General features: G+C 35.9%; 1 long non-coding RNA gene across 1 annotated transcript in view; it reads left to right on the plus strand.

The window, feature by feature from the left end:
* Positions 1-15593, plus strand: part of LOC128080200 (uncharacterized) — a 132916-nt gene that overhangs the window by 95444 nt on the left and 21879 nt on the right. Inside the window, exon 3 of the long non-coding RNA XR_008206541.1 lies at positions 13011-13104. This is a non-coding gene — a long non-coding RNA (uncharacterized LOC128080200). The remainder of the gene's footprint in view (positions 1-13010; positions 13105-15593) is intronic.

Consider the following 15593-nt stretch of genomic DNA (forward strand, 5'->3'; position numbering starts at 1 on the left):
TTTTTTCTGCTTCCTGCAAGGTGGGGAGTGGAGGGGCAGTGCTGGACTCTGCTCTCTGGCAGCAGTGACAGAGCTGCAGAGAATGGCATGGAGCTGTGTCAGGGAGCATAGAGAGGGGGTTATGAAAAGGTTCTTTACTAGAGGATGATGGGCATGGATCTGGCTGCCCAGAGCAGTGGGCATAGCTCTGAGTTGCCAGAGTTCTAGAAGTGTTTGGACAATACTCTAAAATGAGGGGTTTGAATTTTGGGTGGTCCTGTCTGGAGCTGGTGAATGGATTTGATGTTTCTTGTGGTTCCCTTCCAACTCAGGATATTCTATGATTTAATAAGAACATTTTCAAGAAATCACTGGAAATTCATTTGAGAAATTCATCCCTTTAAATGTTTTCTTAAAATCAAAACAAAATAAAACGCAACGGAACAAGCTGTGGGTTTAGCTTTTGGTTGGATTTTTTTTTCAGATCTCAAATTCATGTGTGTTTTTGTTTCTGACTGCTTGGTTTATATTTGTTTTGTGATCTCTCTTTTTCATTTTTATTTTTTATTATGTAACAGCGTCATAAGGTAGAAGTATGAAAAGAAACCCTATGACTTATCATTAGGGAATTATCAGTCAGGGGAAGAAAATAACCAATGAAGTGTATACTACTATAAGCTCTGGATAACTAGAAGCAATTTTTGATCAGACTGAGCACTTGCTTCACATCAGTGCATCTCTAAATAAAATAAGAAACAACCCCATGGCACTGTTTATAAAAAGAAAAATAGGGAGAAGGAAAAGAAAGCCGACAGCATTATTCTGCAGTTGTATCCCATCATGTGAATAATGTGAACAGAAGCTTAACAGTTTAATTAAGTTAGTTTGTGGGCTGTTTTTATTCCCATGTACTTCCAAATTCTTACATAACTTGCTATTACTTGGCCAACTAGAAAATTTTAGTGAGGTTTTGCCTCTGACAAAGGATTCTGATGCATCTGGCACACTTAGACCAGTGTCTACAGAAGATAAAATCTAAGATGGAAACTTCTTCGGTGTTTGGAGTATAGAGCTGTCAGGAAAATGAGCCTTTCCTGAGTGAGCATGAGTAGGACACGGGTAAGTGACAAAGCACTGACTGTGGCTGTTCATGGGCTCACAACTAAGGCACCTTCCTGGTAAGATTTTTAGATGAGAAATGAAGAAAGAGGAGGAGAAGTGACTTGGCTTCTCCTCTTATTAAGGGTTATCTCTAGAGTAAATTACAGCTAGTGAAGCATTCTATGTAAGTACTCACTTTAAAGGATAATGCAAGTTTGTTAAAGAATAATTAATGTGAAGTGCCTCCACTAATCTGAAACCTCTGACTGGCCTGCAGCCAAAGCCCTATAAAATATTCTCTTCTCTGACTGAAAATTTGCCTGGCACTAAATGACTGTGCTAATTATATCTTGAAAGGTGCATTTAACCTTTTCACCTTAGTAGAAAAGAGTTAAGAACTTTATCTCCATTATGGCATGCCAGCTTCATGCTGCTGTAAATGCCACTACTTATGCTTAGATACACTGATTTGATAGAATAGAGGAAGAAAAGGTGATATAGAGAGGGAGAGGTTTCCAAAAATGCATTTCCGTGATGCTAGCAATTCATATCAAGTCCAGACACTGTGCTAAATTTCACTGTTTTGCATACTATGTGTACTTTTCTAGTTATAATTATGATTGTAGTAAGATTATATTAGCATACCAAACATAACAGAAAAAGATTAATTTGTATCTCTTCTGATTGCTGAACAGGGGAACTTCTTGACTCTTCTCTCAGGATATAAATGATTCTGAGTAATCTGAAGGAGGAATAAGCACTCAGTTTCCTTCAGTTTAAAATGCCCTCTGCAAGAATTAGGTGGAGAATCCTCAGACCGTGTAGAATAGAAACAGGACGCCACATGGAAATGATGAATCTGGAGGATGTAGTTTTAAGTGCATTTCCCACAAATATAGTTGTGATGTTAGGCTTTGTTGGACTACATGAAACCATTTTCCCATGCATTCCCAAACTCATAAATATTCTAAACATATAAAACATGTTCTCTTACCAAACCATTCATAATCCCTTGTAATCTAATAATCCAAACTGGAACCAGAAAGATCCCCAGGCTTGCAGAGTTTAGAAAGCCCAATAAATCAGTCCTGCTGTAGGATGCTGGAGCTCAGGGATCTGGAGAAAACTAGCATGATGTAACAGCCCTGGACCAACAGCCAGGTAGTGGAAGCTCTCCAGGCTAGGAGTGCTCTGCCTGAGGCTTCTGCCCTTGAAGCTTTTGCAATTCTGTAACTAACTGCCCTTGGATTTCCAGACAGGGCTTTTCTGTTTGGAAAGTGTATTTCTCAAAGCAATTAGGAAACAACTGTCACTGCTGCACACAGATTTCAAAACTGTAGAAGAATCCTGGGTCAGAGGAAATAGCAATATGTACAGATTTAGAAAACATAGGTGAAGAAGTGTGGAGAAAAGATTTCCTGTGAGAGAATACAATAGATTACTGCACTACTGTTTGGTAAGGCAAGTGTTAATTCTCTTCTGGATGTAAGAACAAAATAATCTTGTACTGCTTTCTGTGCTCTGTACCAGTTTTCCCTATTTTGTAATTGAAGTGATTAAAATGCCAGTGAAGTCCAGTGGACCATCTAATTTTGTATCCTTGTTTCAAAAGGAATTCAAGTCCAATGTTTCTTAGCAAATTCATGAAGTATGAAGAGAAACTGCAACATTTGTGGCATGTAGGAATGTGTCCTATATCTGATGGTGATCACTCCTATAGCATGGTGATTTTTTGGGGGCAAAAATATCTGCAAGTCTCTTGGAGCATAGGGTACATTTATGGATCTACATAAATGCCCAATAATAGTAGTGCCCTTAGCCATGGGATTCGATAGACCTTGTAATTTAATGTTGGGCAGTGCAGTATATCTGCAGAGTACTTTTTTTTTTTTTTTTTTAATGTGCACAGTCTCACTACTTGCCACAAAATATCATGCTACAGTAGTTTTAGTACCATTCAAAAGTAGAAACAAGGCGAGTGTCACCTTTCCATGCAAATAAATACTTCAACTATAATGAACTGAAGTATGAAGAGAAGTAAGGACAACTGCAGTATTATGCCATTACAGAAAGACAGCCTGTCTGCAACCCAGGTCTTTCTTTTAGTGCAGTACTTCTGATATTCCCTGGTTCATTTGAGACCCATCATCTGATGACTAATACCAGCATTTTCTTTAGGCTTATTTCTTTGCTCATGCATCTTCTGTGTCCTGTATAAGCACCAGACAACAATACACTCTTGAAGAGACTGATAGTGGAAGACCCAGATGTTACTGGGCTAATAGGAGAGTCAGAGTGTTCCCAACTAGGTTGGAGGGGAAAAATTTTACTTATGTGGAAACATCTCAACCAACCTTGAATTTGTTGCTTGTATAAAAATAGCTTTTCTTCCAGTAGTGAAATTAAGGTTGTTCAAGAATGAGGAAATTAGGTTTAAAAATCTTGTGACTTTACTTGCTTATGTAAGAGGAGGCATTTTAACAGCTACTTTTCAGAAAGTTCTACTCATTTTGGCTTTTTCAGTACTGATATCTTCCATTTTGTGGTGTGCAGAAATTCATCACTTGTGCATGTCTATGCTTCAGTAACCACTTCTGTTTGCTAAATGGATGATGGGTAAATCACTGTTCTCTTAGCGCATTCACGCAGCCTCTTATTTATACAGAAAGTGGAAGAAGGCTAGACAGCTTGGATTTTTGTATGGAAATGATAACGAAAAGGAGTTCTTCCTTTTCTATCAAGATAGAAGTTGTGCTATCTTTATTTTTATATATAAAATAAATTATGTCATAGGGATGAATATTTCTTGCCTCATTTTAGAATGACATTTCAGTATTTGCTTAGCTTTAATTTAACTAGAAAGATACTTCAGTATTTGCTCAGTTTTAATGGCAGGAATAATTCCATTTGCTTAAATAGCAGTGCTGAAGTGTATCAAGTTATGTGCACACTGAACTTCCTCTCTAAATCTGAGCCAGAAATATTGCTAAGATGGGTGTGATGTTATTTGAGAAGACACATCTAAACCTGACAATCACAGTGTTTTAATTATCCCTATTTTCCCTAGCATATTTCTCTATCAAATTCATATTACAAGTCAGACATATTCTTCTAAGGAAGAGCAGCCTAATAGTTACCTATGACATGAGAACAAAGATTATAAAATATATTGAAATTAGAAGGTTGAAGCATCAAGTCTCTGTATTTAGAAACAAACATAACAATAAATAAAAAAAATTTAAAACAAACAAATAAACATATTTCTTAATACTATTTGTACAATATGTTGGAGAGCATGCAAAGTTGAAAGGATGAAAAGATCCGAAGAATATCTTTATGGTAAGCTTAGGGAAATCTCTTCACAACTGCATTCCTTTGCATTTCAGTGTGACAGTGGTAGTGTCTAGTGTCTGAGTTTTCAATTTTCTGTTTCATAGAGGCAAATCAGCAAAAATATTCTTTTGTATTTCAGACTTCTGCATATGGATGTAAAGAGCCAAAAGAACTCTTTCTTAATCCTGCTTTTGTGAGCTCTCCTTCTCTAAGCTCATTAATAGTTTATATTAATGTCTTTTAAAAAGTGAGTTTCTTCTTTGATCTAAAGCTTATTTATGACTATATTTAGAAAACACATTTCCTTTCTGAGTTACTTTCCAACGTAGCACACAGGAAGAATGAGATACTGTAAAGATGAACCGCAGGGTCAGATGTAGTCAGCATAGGCAACTGGTATTGAGCACTTCGGATTAGATCAGCCATCGTCTCAGTTTAATGATGACATCTTATGTGTCTCTGGTTCCAGAGAACGTAGTTACATAAAATTTTATATTGCTTCTGAAATTGGTCTGTAGAGTTGAAGACCTTCTGATTACTCAGAAGCTGAGGCTAAAGGACAGAAGGAAAAAAATCAGGGAACTGAAATTCATTTTTGAAACCTGGTTTCATATCTTAGCTGGGAGGTTAAAATTGAATGATGGATATGCAGAATGGAAATTGGTGACAAATACCAACTGACAAAGATGCAATCTGAGGCTTCTGACCCATATAGCCTTCCAATTTGATAACACAGTGCTGTAGAAGATCTCGTTAGTGTGTGCTTGCGTGGAACAGAAAGAGGAATCATTTGAATAACAATATGTTTTATTAAGCATTCCAGCTTTGTCGCAGCCTAGTAATATTGGGTGTCTGAGAAAGACATGCAGATAGATGCAATTCTGAGAAGACACTGCCTTAAGGCAGATGATGGTCTTTGGATCTTCTCTCATTGCCTGTTCAGAAGTTGGAGATACTTGTACGGTCTTGGGAGGAAAACGTATTCTTACACATTTAAGACTAGGTTTCATGAAAATTATACCTCCCCCAAAAAATCTCATATTTGTGACATTATTTTTCTGTTGTTTCAGATAACGTTTGTAATATAGACTATTTTTAATGGGCTTGGATCCCAGCTCCCATGACCATGATGGTTTTGCATTTGGAGAGTTAGTTGTAAGAAATCATGTTAACTCTATCTTCAAGAAAGAATAGGAAAAGAAAACTGAAATACTGGTATAGGAAAGATGGTTCTGCGTTTTCTATGCTAATGAGGAAACTGGAATTTTCATTTCTCTGATGCCAATACTTGTCTTCAAGGGATTTAAATTTGTGTTTCTTGCCATTAACAGAGAACATCACAATTTTCTGTCCCTGCCTGGGTAATCAACTCTAGGCTGATTAGTGTCCTTCCTCAAGAAATGACACATTTTAAGTCCAACATCAACAGTGAGACATGGGTCTTCTCTACTTCAGGTGCCTAGATAATTGGCTAGATGGTGGTGTGTTTTCAGAGAATGCAGTCTCTGAATAAATGATTCAAGCCAGTCCTACAAGTGCTATAGGTAGAGTGTACTGAATCTGAACATCTCACTAAGAAAGAAGTATGTGGCAGGTAACATAGATGATGGCATTGCAAAGTTTGAGGAAAATATTTAAGGTACTTGGAGAATGGTGTTTAAAAATAAGAGAATGCATCAGTACTCTCCTCTTACTAAATCTGAAGTCTAGGAACTTTTATTTTCCATCCTTTTGTATACCTACAATGCTAGTAATTCAATTAATTCAATTAGGGGAACAAAGATATGCTGAAAACATTTTCGCTATAGTAATTATAACTGTTCCTATTACAATTAGGACTAAGAAATGTTTGCAAATGTCCTAGGGGTAAAAGGACCCCTAAGTAATTACTAGAATTGCACAAGAATTGCTTCTAATTGCTGGACTTCCCAGAAATGACTTTCAGAGGAAATCTATGTAGCCAATTGCATTATCACATCCTCAGATCAATATTATATTCTTCTCAGAGCATGGATACCCACAGGGCAAAGCAGCAAACTATTAGCATTTCATTAACAGTATGCCACTTCACAAGACCATTGCTCCAATGATTGATAGCTCAGGTAGGACATATCTTCAAATGTCCTAAAAACTAGTAATCTTCTCTACTTTTTCGTTTTCTTTTCTCACAGTATTTCTTACAGCAAATAAATAAATTGCTGTGATAATCAGATTTCCATGTTAAACGCTTTCAATGGAATGAGTGCACCTGGTCAACAGCAGTGCAATTGTTTCCAGTGTATTTTCCAGTGTTTTTTAAAGCTAATATAAAAACAACACAAAAGTCTAATCCCTTCAGCTTATAGTCAGACTTATTTTTCTTTCTTCCAGAATAGAATTCCTTCTAATTAGAGACAAGTTTTTAAGTGGGACACTTTTATTCGGGTTTTCCGTAAGGATTGTTATCTGTCAGCGGTGTACTTACCTCTTCACAGCTGAGGCTCCATTTAAATTCTGATGAAAATGTTGCACCTTTCTAAAAACGAAGTCTCTTGTACATTTGGAAGAGAAGAAAAAAGTTATAACGATCTGTAATGTGACCTAACTCATAGGTAGAGCCACTGGTGTTGAAATATGTAGAAATATAAAATTACAAAAATCCATCAGCCTTGTAAAGTGATGTGAAAGGAAGAAACAAACAAACAAACAGAAAAAACTGCCAGAGCTAAAACCCTGAAATTTCTTATGTTCAAGTTGAAGCACATTACATTTTTGGTTTTAATTTAGAGGGACCATAAGCATCCAGTTTCTTCTATTGACTCAAAGGAGGCGTTTAAGAATTCAGGATTTAAATTTTCTTTCTACGTTTCTGAAGTGGAAAAAAAAGAATTAGGATGAGGGGTTTTTTGAGTGGTTTTATAGGGGAAATAATCTTTTTAAGTAGAAATCTGAATTTAAACAAATATGCTCTTTGAAAAATTAACTGGAATGTAGTTGCTTGCAAAATTGTGTAGAAGAACATTCCCTCAGATCACCTAACTACTGTTCATTTCTTTCAGTCTTGCCCAAACAACTGTATTGATGTCCAGATGTGTGTGTTCATAAAATCCCTGTGTTACTGGTATATATTCAAGGTTTTGACTAGAGTATATATAAAATTAATTAGATGGCAAGATTAAGTGTATATTTTTGGGACAGAAAAACCCAAGAGGTTAAGATGAAATGTAAAGCTGCTGCATTCACAAAGCTTTCTCAGTTTTTTTCCATAGCAGATAATTAAGCTTTAATTCACAGACTGTTTCCATTTTGTGTGTGCATTACAGAACCAGTATCCAGTTGATACAAAGGAAACTGACAAATAATTATTTAGATGAATATAAGCTGTTTTAATTGCATCTGTACAAAATATTTGGGGCTAATCACATTATTTTTGATAGTTCTATGTTTTCAGTGGCCACAGAAGATTTAAAATTAATTCTGTTTATTAGAATATAAAGAACACTGTTGTCACTGTAATTACGGGTATCATAAATATCTCAGAATAGAGCTGAGTCCCATACAATTGGAATCACTTTTGCTGTGATGGGTAAGTGAATAAGATCTCAGGCAGTGAAGACAAAAATAACCTATTTACACATTATTCAGTTAAAATATTAATGTATTTAATGTATTGCATTGCATATATCTTAGTAACAGCCACCATTAAGTGAAGCAGTTTTTTAGCCTGATCTTTGATATTAGCTATTTTCTGTAACTTTTTATTTAAAAATTATGCAAAAGAAAGAATGCATTAACAGGCTCATATTTGCTAAGAAGATAAACAGTAATACATGCTATATGATAGACTGTTTCCAACAGCAAATGACCAGATGATTATTTGATTTTATAATGTTCTATGCCTGATTCTCTGACTTCTGCACCAGAGTACTTCTTATGGAAGTGTTTTTATGGTGTTAATATCAACTTGAAAGAGTAGAATGTGTAGTACCTGATGCTACCAAAACACATCTGAGATATTTTATATCAGCTTACCCACAATCTTTCACCATAACTGGGATGAATAGTTGGGTTTGATAGGATTTTGTGTTTGATGAATGGATTAGATTTGCCATGAACCTAGATGCATTAAAACCTGGTGAAATAAAGTCAGAATCAGGGCTTCTGCAAATAAACTGGTACTAAATTTTTCATTCTGTTTTTTGTTTTTTTGACCTCTGGTCTTTACCCAACAACTTTTATTCCAACAGGATAGGTAAAATATTCACATACAAAAAACCATTTAATATTCGATGACTTCGCCAATTCTGAAACATTCTTTGTGTATGTGTGGCATCAGGAGGAAGAGATGTGAAACACCAATCATAATGCTAAGGCTAAAACTACAGCACTACAGGCTGTGATTCTGATCTGGAAGGAAGAATCGGTGAATACATAGTTCTGTACTTTTTTCTTCTCTGTCACACTAAGAGACTTCTTAAAAATGCATCATATTCATAACCAGTCACCACAGGCATCAGCTCCTTTCCACTGTAGTGCCACTGAAAGGGATATGCATCAGAAACTAACAATTATGGAAGTGAAAGGGTTAAAGGAAGTGAAATATATTAATGGAGGTGTCAGGAAAATTAATTTGGTATTTTAAGAGTTCTGGTTTTTTTTATTCTGTTCTTTCAGGAAATATTCAACGTGGCATCATAGCAATTTACAGTTCTTTTGGAAAGTGATTTATCCTTATCATTTACAGCAGAGTTCCTGCTGTTCACTTTATAGTTCTGTTTTTCATTGTTTTGTTGAGATATGACATTAGTTTGCCTTCACATCTTTTATTCATTTAAAGTATACGAAAATTCTCCAAAAATGTATTACTATATGAATTCTGGAAAATACAACATAGGTTTTATTAGAGGTTGAGAATATAAACAAACAGAAATCTGTCTTGCTAGAAGAAATGACAAGATTTGTATATCTTAGTCCCATTTTTTAAATTCAAGGTAAAACTATCTGTGAACCATAACATCCAGTCTATTTGTAAACTGGTATGTTTTCTTTTTTGTCCTGGAGTGGTACTTCTCATCTTGACTTTACAGCTCTCACATGAAGACTGGTTTGCAGTGTGCACACATCCTTCCTGCGGAATGAAAATTTCACCCTTTGCTCATTGGAAAGGTTTGAATTCTAACTATAGTTGTAAAGGACTTAAATGTGATCATAATATGAGAGCTGCTCCCAACATAGTGCCTCCTGTTTCATGATGTTGGCCTATGACATCAGAGGTGGATGTTAATGGTATGACGGTAGAGGCTGAGTTTTCCCACCAGTATTCTGCTAGATGTTGTTGTCATGTGACAGATGGCAGCAAATGGAACAGAATGATGTCTGACATGAAGTTTATATAAAGCAAAAGTGTGTCATTGAATTCCTCTGTGTGGAAAAAAATTGTGCCCATTGAAATTCATTGATGCTTTCTGAACATTTATGGAGACCAAAGAGTGGATGTGAGCACAGTGAGGTGGTTGGTTATGTGTTTCAGCAGTGGTGGCTGTGACAGTGGGTCACCAGCAGGCTTTTGTTTGTCATGGACAAAAATGCATAACTAATGGTGGTGATTGTGTTAAAAAATAGCATTTTGTAGCTGAGAATTAGCTCTATCAAACAGTTTTTTTTTGTATCTGTTGCAGTTTCCATAAATAAGGAATAATAAATAGCAAAAAAATAATAAATAGGAAGCTCTACTGTGTTAATATTGGGTTGCTATTTAGGTCCATAATTTCATCTTTTAACTTGAAAAGGTTTGAGTGAACACACAGTGCCTTTACATTGTTTGATATAAATATAGATCCTGTTTAAATCTAACTTAAACTGAATCTCATTCATTTGCTATGCTGTACTCTGTTTTAATACATAATTCCATATGTTATATAAACTGAGCCTTATTTTACATCTTCTGAAACTGATAGGCAGAATTCCGTAGCAGGACGCATCCTATATAAGCATAATATGCTTAAGACTGTGACACTGAAAGGTACCCAGTCAGTTTCTATAATTATCCATGCAGTATTAGTTTAGAGCTGCAGGCAAAGCAGGAATTAAGAACGTTTTTTTATACTTGGCTTGTTTGTTTGTTTGTTTGTACTAATCTTGTATGTAAATATTTTATAATTTTATTTTGCAATTTCACAAGGCAATACTAAGGAATTGAACATAGCCTTTTAAATATTTTTCTGCCACTCTTATTTCATTAGCTTCAAAAGAAAACACAAATATTTACTTAAGGAAAATTGTTTGGGCGTCAAGATTTGTGGTAGGTGTAAGTTGATTGAATCCATATGGAATCTTACTTAAAAATGACTCAACCATAACATCAAACCCCTTGTTAAAAAGATCGTAGAAATGCAGAACAATTTACCATGCATCTCTTCAGAACCTTTACCTTTTCACTTAGACTGATTATTGCATGCTACTTTTATTGAAAATCTACTAGGACTCACAGAAATGATCCTGGAGAATCTCATTACTCAAAAAGCAGAGTGTTCAGCCCTCCAAAATCCTGCAGAATTTATCTAAAAACCAAATATTGTAAATATTTCTCCATAACATCCCATATTATAATGCTTCTCCCAAGTCACAGAATCACAGAATTGTCAACAATGTCTAAACCAAAGCTCTAGATTTTGAAGAGAAATGCATGACCAAAATCATTTCAGCTTTTCCCACATGAATTTCGCCTTCAACTGCAGTTTTGAACACTAAGATTGCTGGCAATTTTTAGATTACACCTTGATCACTCTTCAAATGCTGTGAGAAATTTGGTACAAATCAACGGATTATAATACCTGGAAGATAGTATGGGTGAAACTATGTCTGAAGAGAACAACCTTTCTAATACTGCAAAAAGTCTGATGCACTGCCAGTGGCTCTATTTTTGCTGAACAAAATCTAAAAGCACTGACTAATTATACATCACAATTGTAGGCAGTGGTACTACACAGAAATACGCTACAGCTTTGAACAGCGCATCTACAGTACGAAGTTTTTGCAGTGGGAAAATAAAAATCCACGAGAGTTTCTTCCCTGTTAGACAGCATGTTATACTAGTACAGATGTATAAAATCTCCAGGTAGTTTCAAGCTATATGGCAAAACTGAGACATTTTCTTGTAAATGTCCCTCTCCACTCTTCAGAAAAACACAGTCAAAAAAAGAAATATTCTTTAAGTGACCATTGTGGCTTTTATTATGTGTTTAATATATCAGTAGGCCACGCCTGCTAGTTCCTGGGATCCAGTGCAATGGTTGTTGAAATGATATGGTTTATAGCACCATGAAGCAATAGTTTTAGAGAAGAAATTCCCAGCTTTCACTTAAAGTTTAATTTGACTCATACTCTTCCCTTTGCTGATTCTGTAGATTACACACGCTGCAGAGACTTATAGGATGCAGTATTCAAGGATTTCCAGGACTTTAAAGAGGGACACATATTAAAATGCAGCTTTCATTTACTTTAAAGGGGTATTAAAGCAATTTGTAAAAACAAATTACAATAATGAACCACTACTCTGCTCAATGTATTAACCTGAGCAAAATGTTGGCATTGCCATATATTGATACAGTGATTAAAATGTCAGTCCAATTATGCCTTACAATACCAATTTTTCCCACCTTTTAATATAGTAAATATTCCTGTTACTGGTTGTAAACTAAAATAATAAATAAAATTGCTACGTTGAGACCTTGAAACATTTTATAAATGCCCTGGTAAGTTAGATCACATCGTAGCACAGCTCAGCTCATATTCACTGGTGGGGAGGTCTCTTTGTCCATAGTAGTTGGAAAAGAAATAGAATCTAGATATCAAAACAACTTCATTACAAGATTTTAGTTTACTAAAGGTAAATTGCTAAATTAACAGCTAAGACAGCTCTGACAATGACAGGACAAATTTAAATTTGGTTACAAAGAAAGAGTAGGGATGAGAAAAATTGAAGCACAAGGAAAAAAAAAGATATTGTGTTCTACTGTGCTATGTGCCCTGGCTGCTCTATGAGATGTCTTGATATCTACATTAACTGTAGTGAACTGAATGTCTGTCTGGGACAAAGAAGGGCAGGCAAGGAAAATGTGTCTTTAGTTATGAATACCCAAACACTGAAAGATTATCTTCAGCCTCTGTTTTGGATTAGCATCCAATATCCAGCAAGGTGAAATGTTGGCAGATGTTGGAAGTAAAGTGGATACATGGAAATACTTCTATACTTTAATGTTGACAGCCTGAGGGGCTCATCTCCTTCTTAAGCTTAGTCCATATCCAAGAATTAAGAGTGAGGTGTTAATGAGGAATCTGAGTTAGGAAATACTTGATTTTCAGACACTTTCTTCCAGAGTCATTGATGGAAGAGACATCCAGAAGCCCCATGACAAGCTGAGTAAGACAGTGCTGAAAAGGAGTCCCCTGGGAACCCTTCCTGTATTGTGTTCTGAAAGCCTTTAAAAGGTGAAGAACAATTATTCTGGGGTTTTAACCAAGTCCCACATGTAAGATGTAAGAGCTTTTAAGATTAGTAAATACAGTCATAATCTTTTATTTTTCTTGTTTCTGACTCTTGTGTCCTTGTTATTCAGAATTTGCAAAGTGACTCCTGCAGACTGGTGATGGGAACAGGGGCTTGAGCATTAAGGCATTTCTAGGGATGGCAGAGATGTAGGATTTTTCCAGGTAAGTACTTGCATGTTTCTAACTGAATACACTTTTGGTTATTCATCTTATGCTGCAACTGGTTCTGATTAACACGTCTTTGCTCAGAGACGGCAAAAATGTCAGGTACATTTTTCTCCTATGTACTTAGCATTTTCTACTGTCATTATTCTTGGAGTTTCTCAGAAAAAGTGCTCATTTTGCATAGATTTTCTTAGTCAGCTGTTCCTCTTGTTGACTGGAGTGAACATAGATTTTTGAATGTAGGGTTTGAATTTCAGAGAGGAAGAGTCATCGAAAGAGAGAAAATTGCAACACCTGGAGTTCACAGCTCTTTTATGGATTCTTTTTGCTTTTCCTCTGACATTGGTAGTGTTCTGAACAAAACTAATATTTATTCCAAATCAATCATTAGCATATGATATCCTGCCTTGCTTTTAATGGATTATATTTTAAGTCATGCACAAAATCTGTACTTGAGCTTTGATATTTTCAAAACAGTTTAGAGTCAAATTCACTAAGTTATAGTTTTCCTCTAAAATAAACAGCAGAATCTTGCAATCTGTAGAGAAACACACCAATGCACCACTAGTCTGTACAAGCTGATGTCTCGCTCCAATTTATAGGAGGGAGATGAGGTTCTTTAATATCTGTATACCCGGTGTGAGATTAAGAAACAACGGTTCTTATGTTGTTGCATCCAGTTTATTACTAAGACCTAGTCAGGGAGACGGGGAAGGGAAGGAGGGCGATAGAAAAGATGGAAAAGAAGCAGGAGTTGCGTAAAGCGGGGGATTTCACAAGCCTTGCTCGGGACTTGTCTGGACTTGAACAAGTCCATCTGTGTCCCCAGCAAGCTTTGAGACATAGAAGTTAACAGAATAATATCTTACAGAGTAGTATCTTACAGCTGATGCATTTGCTTTCTTAAAGAGTGAGAGAAGAAAATATGACACTAAGTCAATTTGAAGTTCTCTTTCATTTTGTTTCAGTAACTTTGCTAATAGTTTTTCTATAAAACTCAAATAAAGGTCACATTGATGACATTGCCATGTACTATTAGAAAATGATTTTTTTTAAAAAAAGGAAGTGTCTCAAGAATCATTAGGTCTCGTGAGAAAGTAGTCAAGAGGTGGTTAGTGCCATATAGTTGACTTAAAACTCCTCACTGAGTTTTGTGATGAGTGAAAACTACGTATTTGGTATTCGGCACATCAAACAAAATATATGCAGGAGCCAGTGACAGCAGCATAAATGCTAATTGATAGGGTGCTGGAAATGATTTTGTATCAAGTGCTAATCAAACTGTTTTCTCACTTATCAGTATTACCACTCAATAACTGACAACTTTTAGATCATCTTGAAGGTATGGAAAATCTGCTGTGTTTTCCAAGGGGCTCTGACAGCTGTATTCTGCACCAAATCCAGGAAACACAAGCAGTATTTTTCCTTCTAGCCTGTAATGGATTAAAAAAAAAAAATCATTTACCATGATGAGAAGTGAAAAGAATACACATATGAATATTACAACTTCTTGTTTAAAACCTTTTGAAGTTTAAATTTTTCTCTAACATTGAGAAAAGTCAATATCTTGATAAACTTGGTTCTGAATATTTTGGATGTTTGACTGCACATATTTCTGAGATGGCTAGAAGAGTGTATCAAATATTGAAACTGTGCTGTGTCTCGTGTAACACATTTGGACTGTGAACACTGCAAATGAATACTAAATCTGTCACATGTAAAGGAGACTAAATTGTCTGTCATCTAATGAGCTTGGAAAGACAAGAATGAAAAGCATTTCCAGAGGTTAAGGAAGGGACTCTGTTTTAAGGGTTTTTTTCTTCTTCTATCATCCTTCATAGATTTTCTGATCAATACTGCACTTTGTGTGCTTGTGTTTCTTTTATACTCGCAATTATTGTGATGCTTATTGTGGTTTACCCAGCAGGAAGTTCAGCCCCACACAGTCATTTGCTCACTCCCCCTCCTTCACAATGCATTCTGGAAAAGAACTGGGAAAAAGCAACAAAGTAAAACTTGCTGATTGAGATAAAATACCATTTACCAAGACAGAGAAGGAAAAGAAAGAAAAAAAAGAAAAAAAAGAAATAATAGTAATGATGATTTATATTCACAAAACTATGTGCAACACAGTTGCTCACCACCCTCTGACTGATGCCAAGACAGTCTCTAATCAGCAGCTGTCCCCCTGGCCAACTCTCTTCATTCTTATGTTTTTTTTTTGTTTGTTTGTTTGTTTTTTCATGTGGTGTCATATTATATGGAATATCCCTTTGGACAGCTGAGATCAGCTGTCATGGTTCTGTCCCCTCCCAGAAAAAGTGGTAATGCACTGGTACAGACTGCACAGGGAGGTGCTGGAGTCACTGTCCCTGGAGGTGTTCAGGAAGCTTATTGATGTGACACTGAGGGATGTGGTTAGTGGGTGTGGTGGGCTGATGGTTGCAGTAGATGACCTTAGTTTTATTTTCTGATCTCTATGATTT

This window comes from Tympanuchus pallidicinctus, unplaced genomic scaffold (assembly GCF_026119805.1).
Source record: "Tympanuchus pallidicinctus isolate F22 unplaced genomic scaffold, pur_lepc_1.0 scaffold2, whole genome shotgun sequence".
Lineage (NCBI taxonomy): Eukaryota > Metazoa > Chordata > Aves > Galliformes > Phasianidae > Tympanuchus > Tympanuchus pallidicinctus.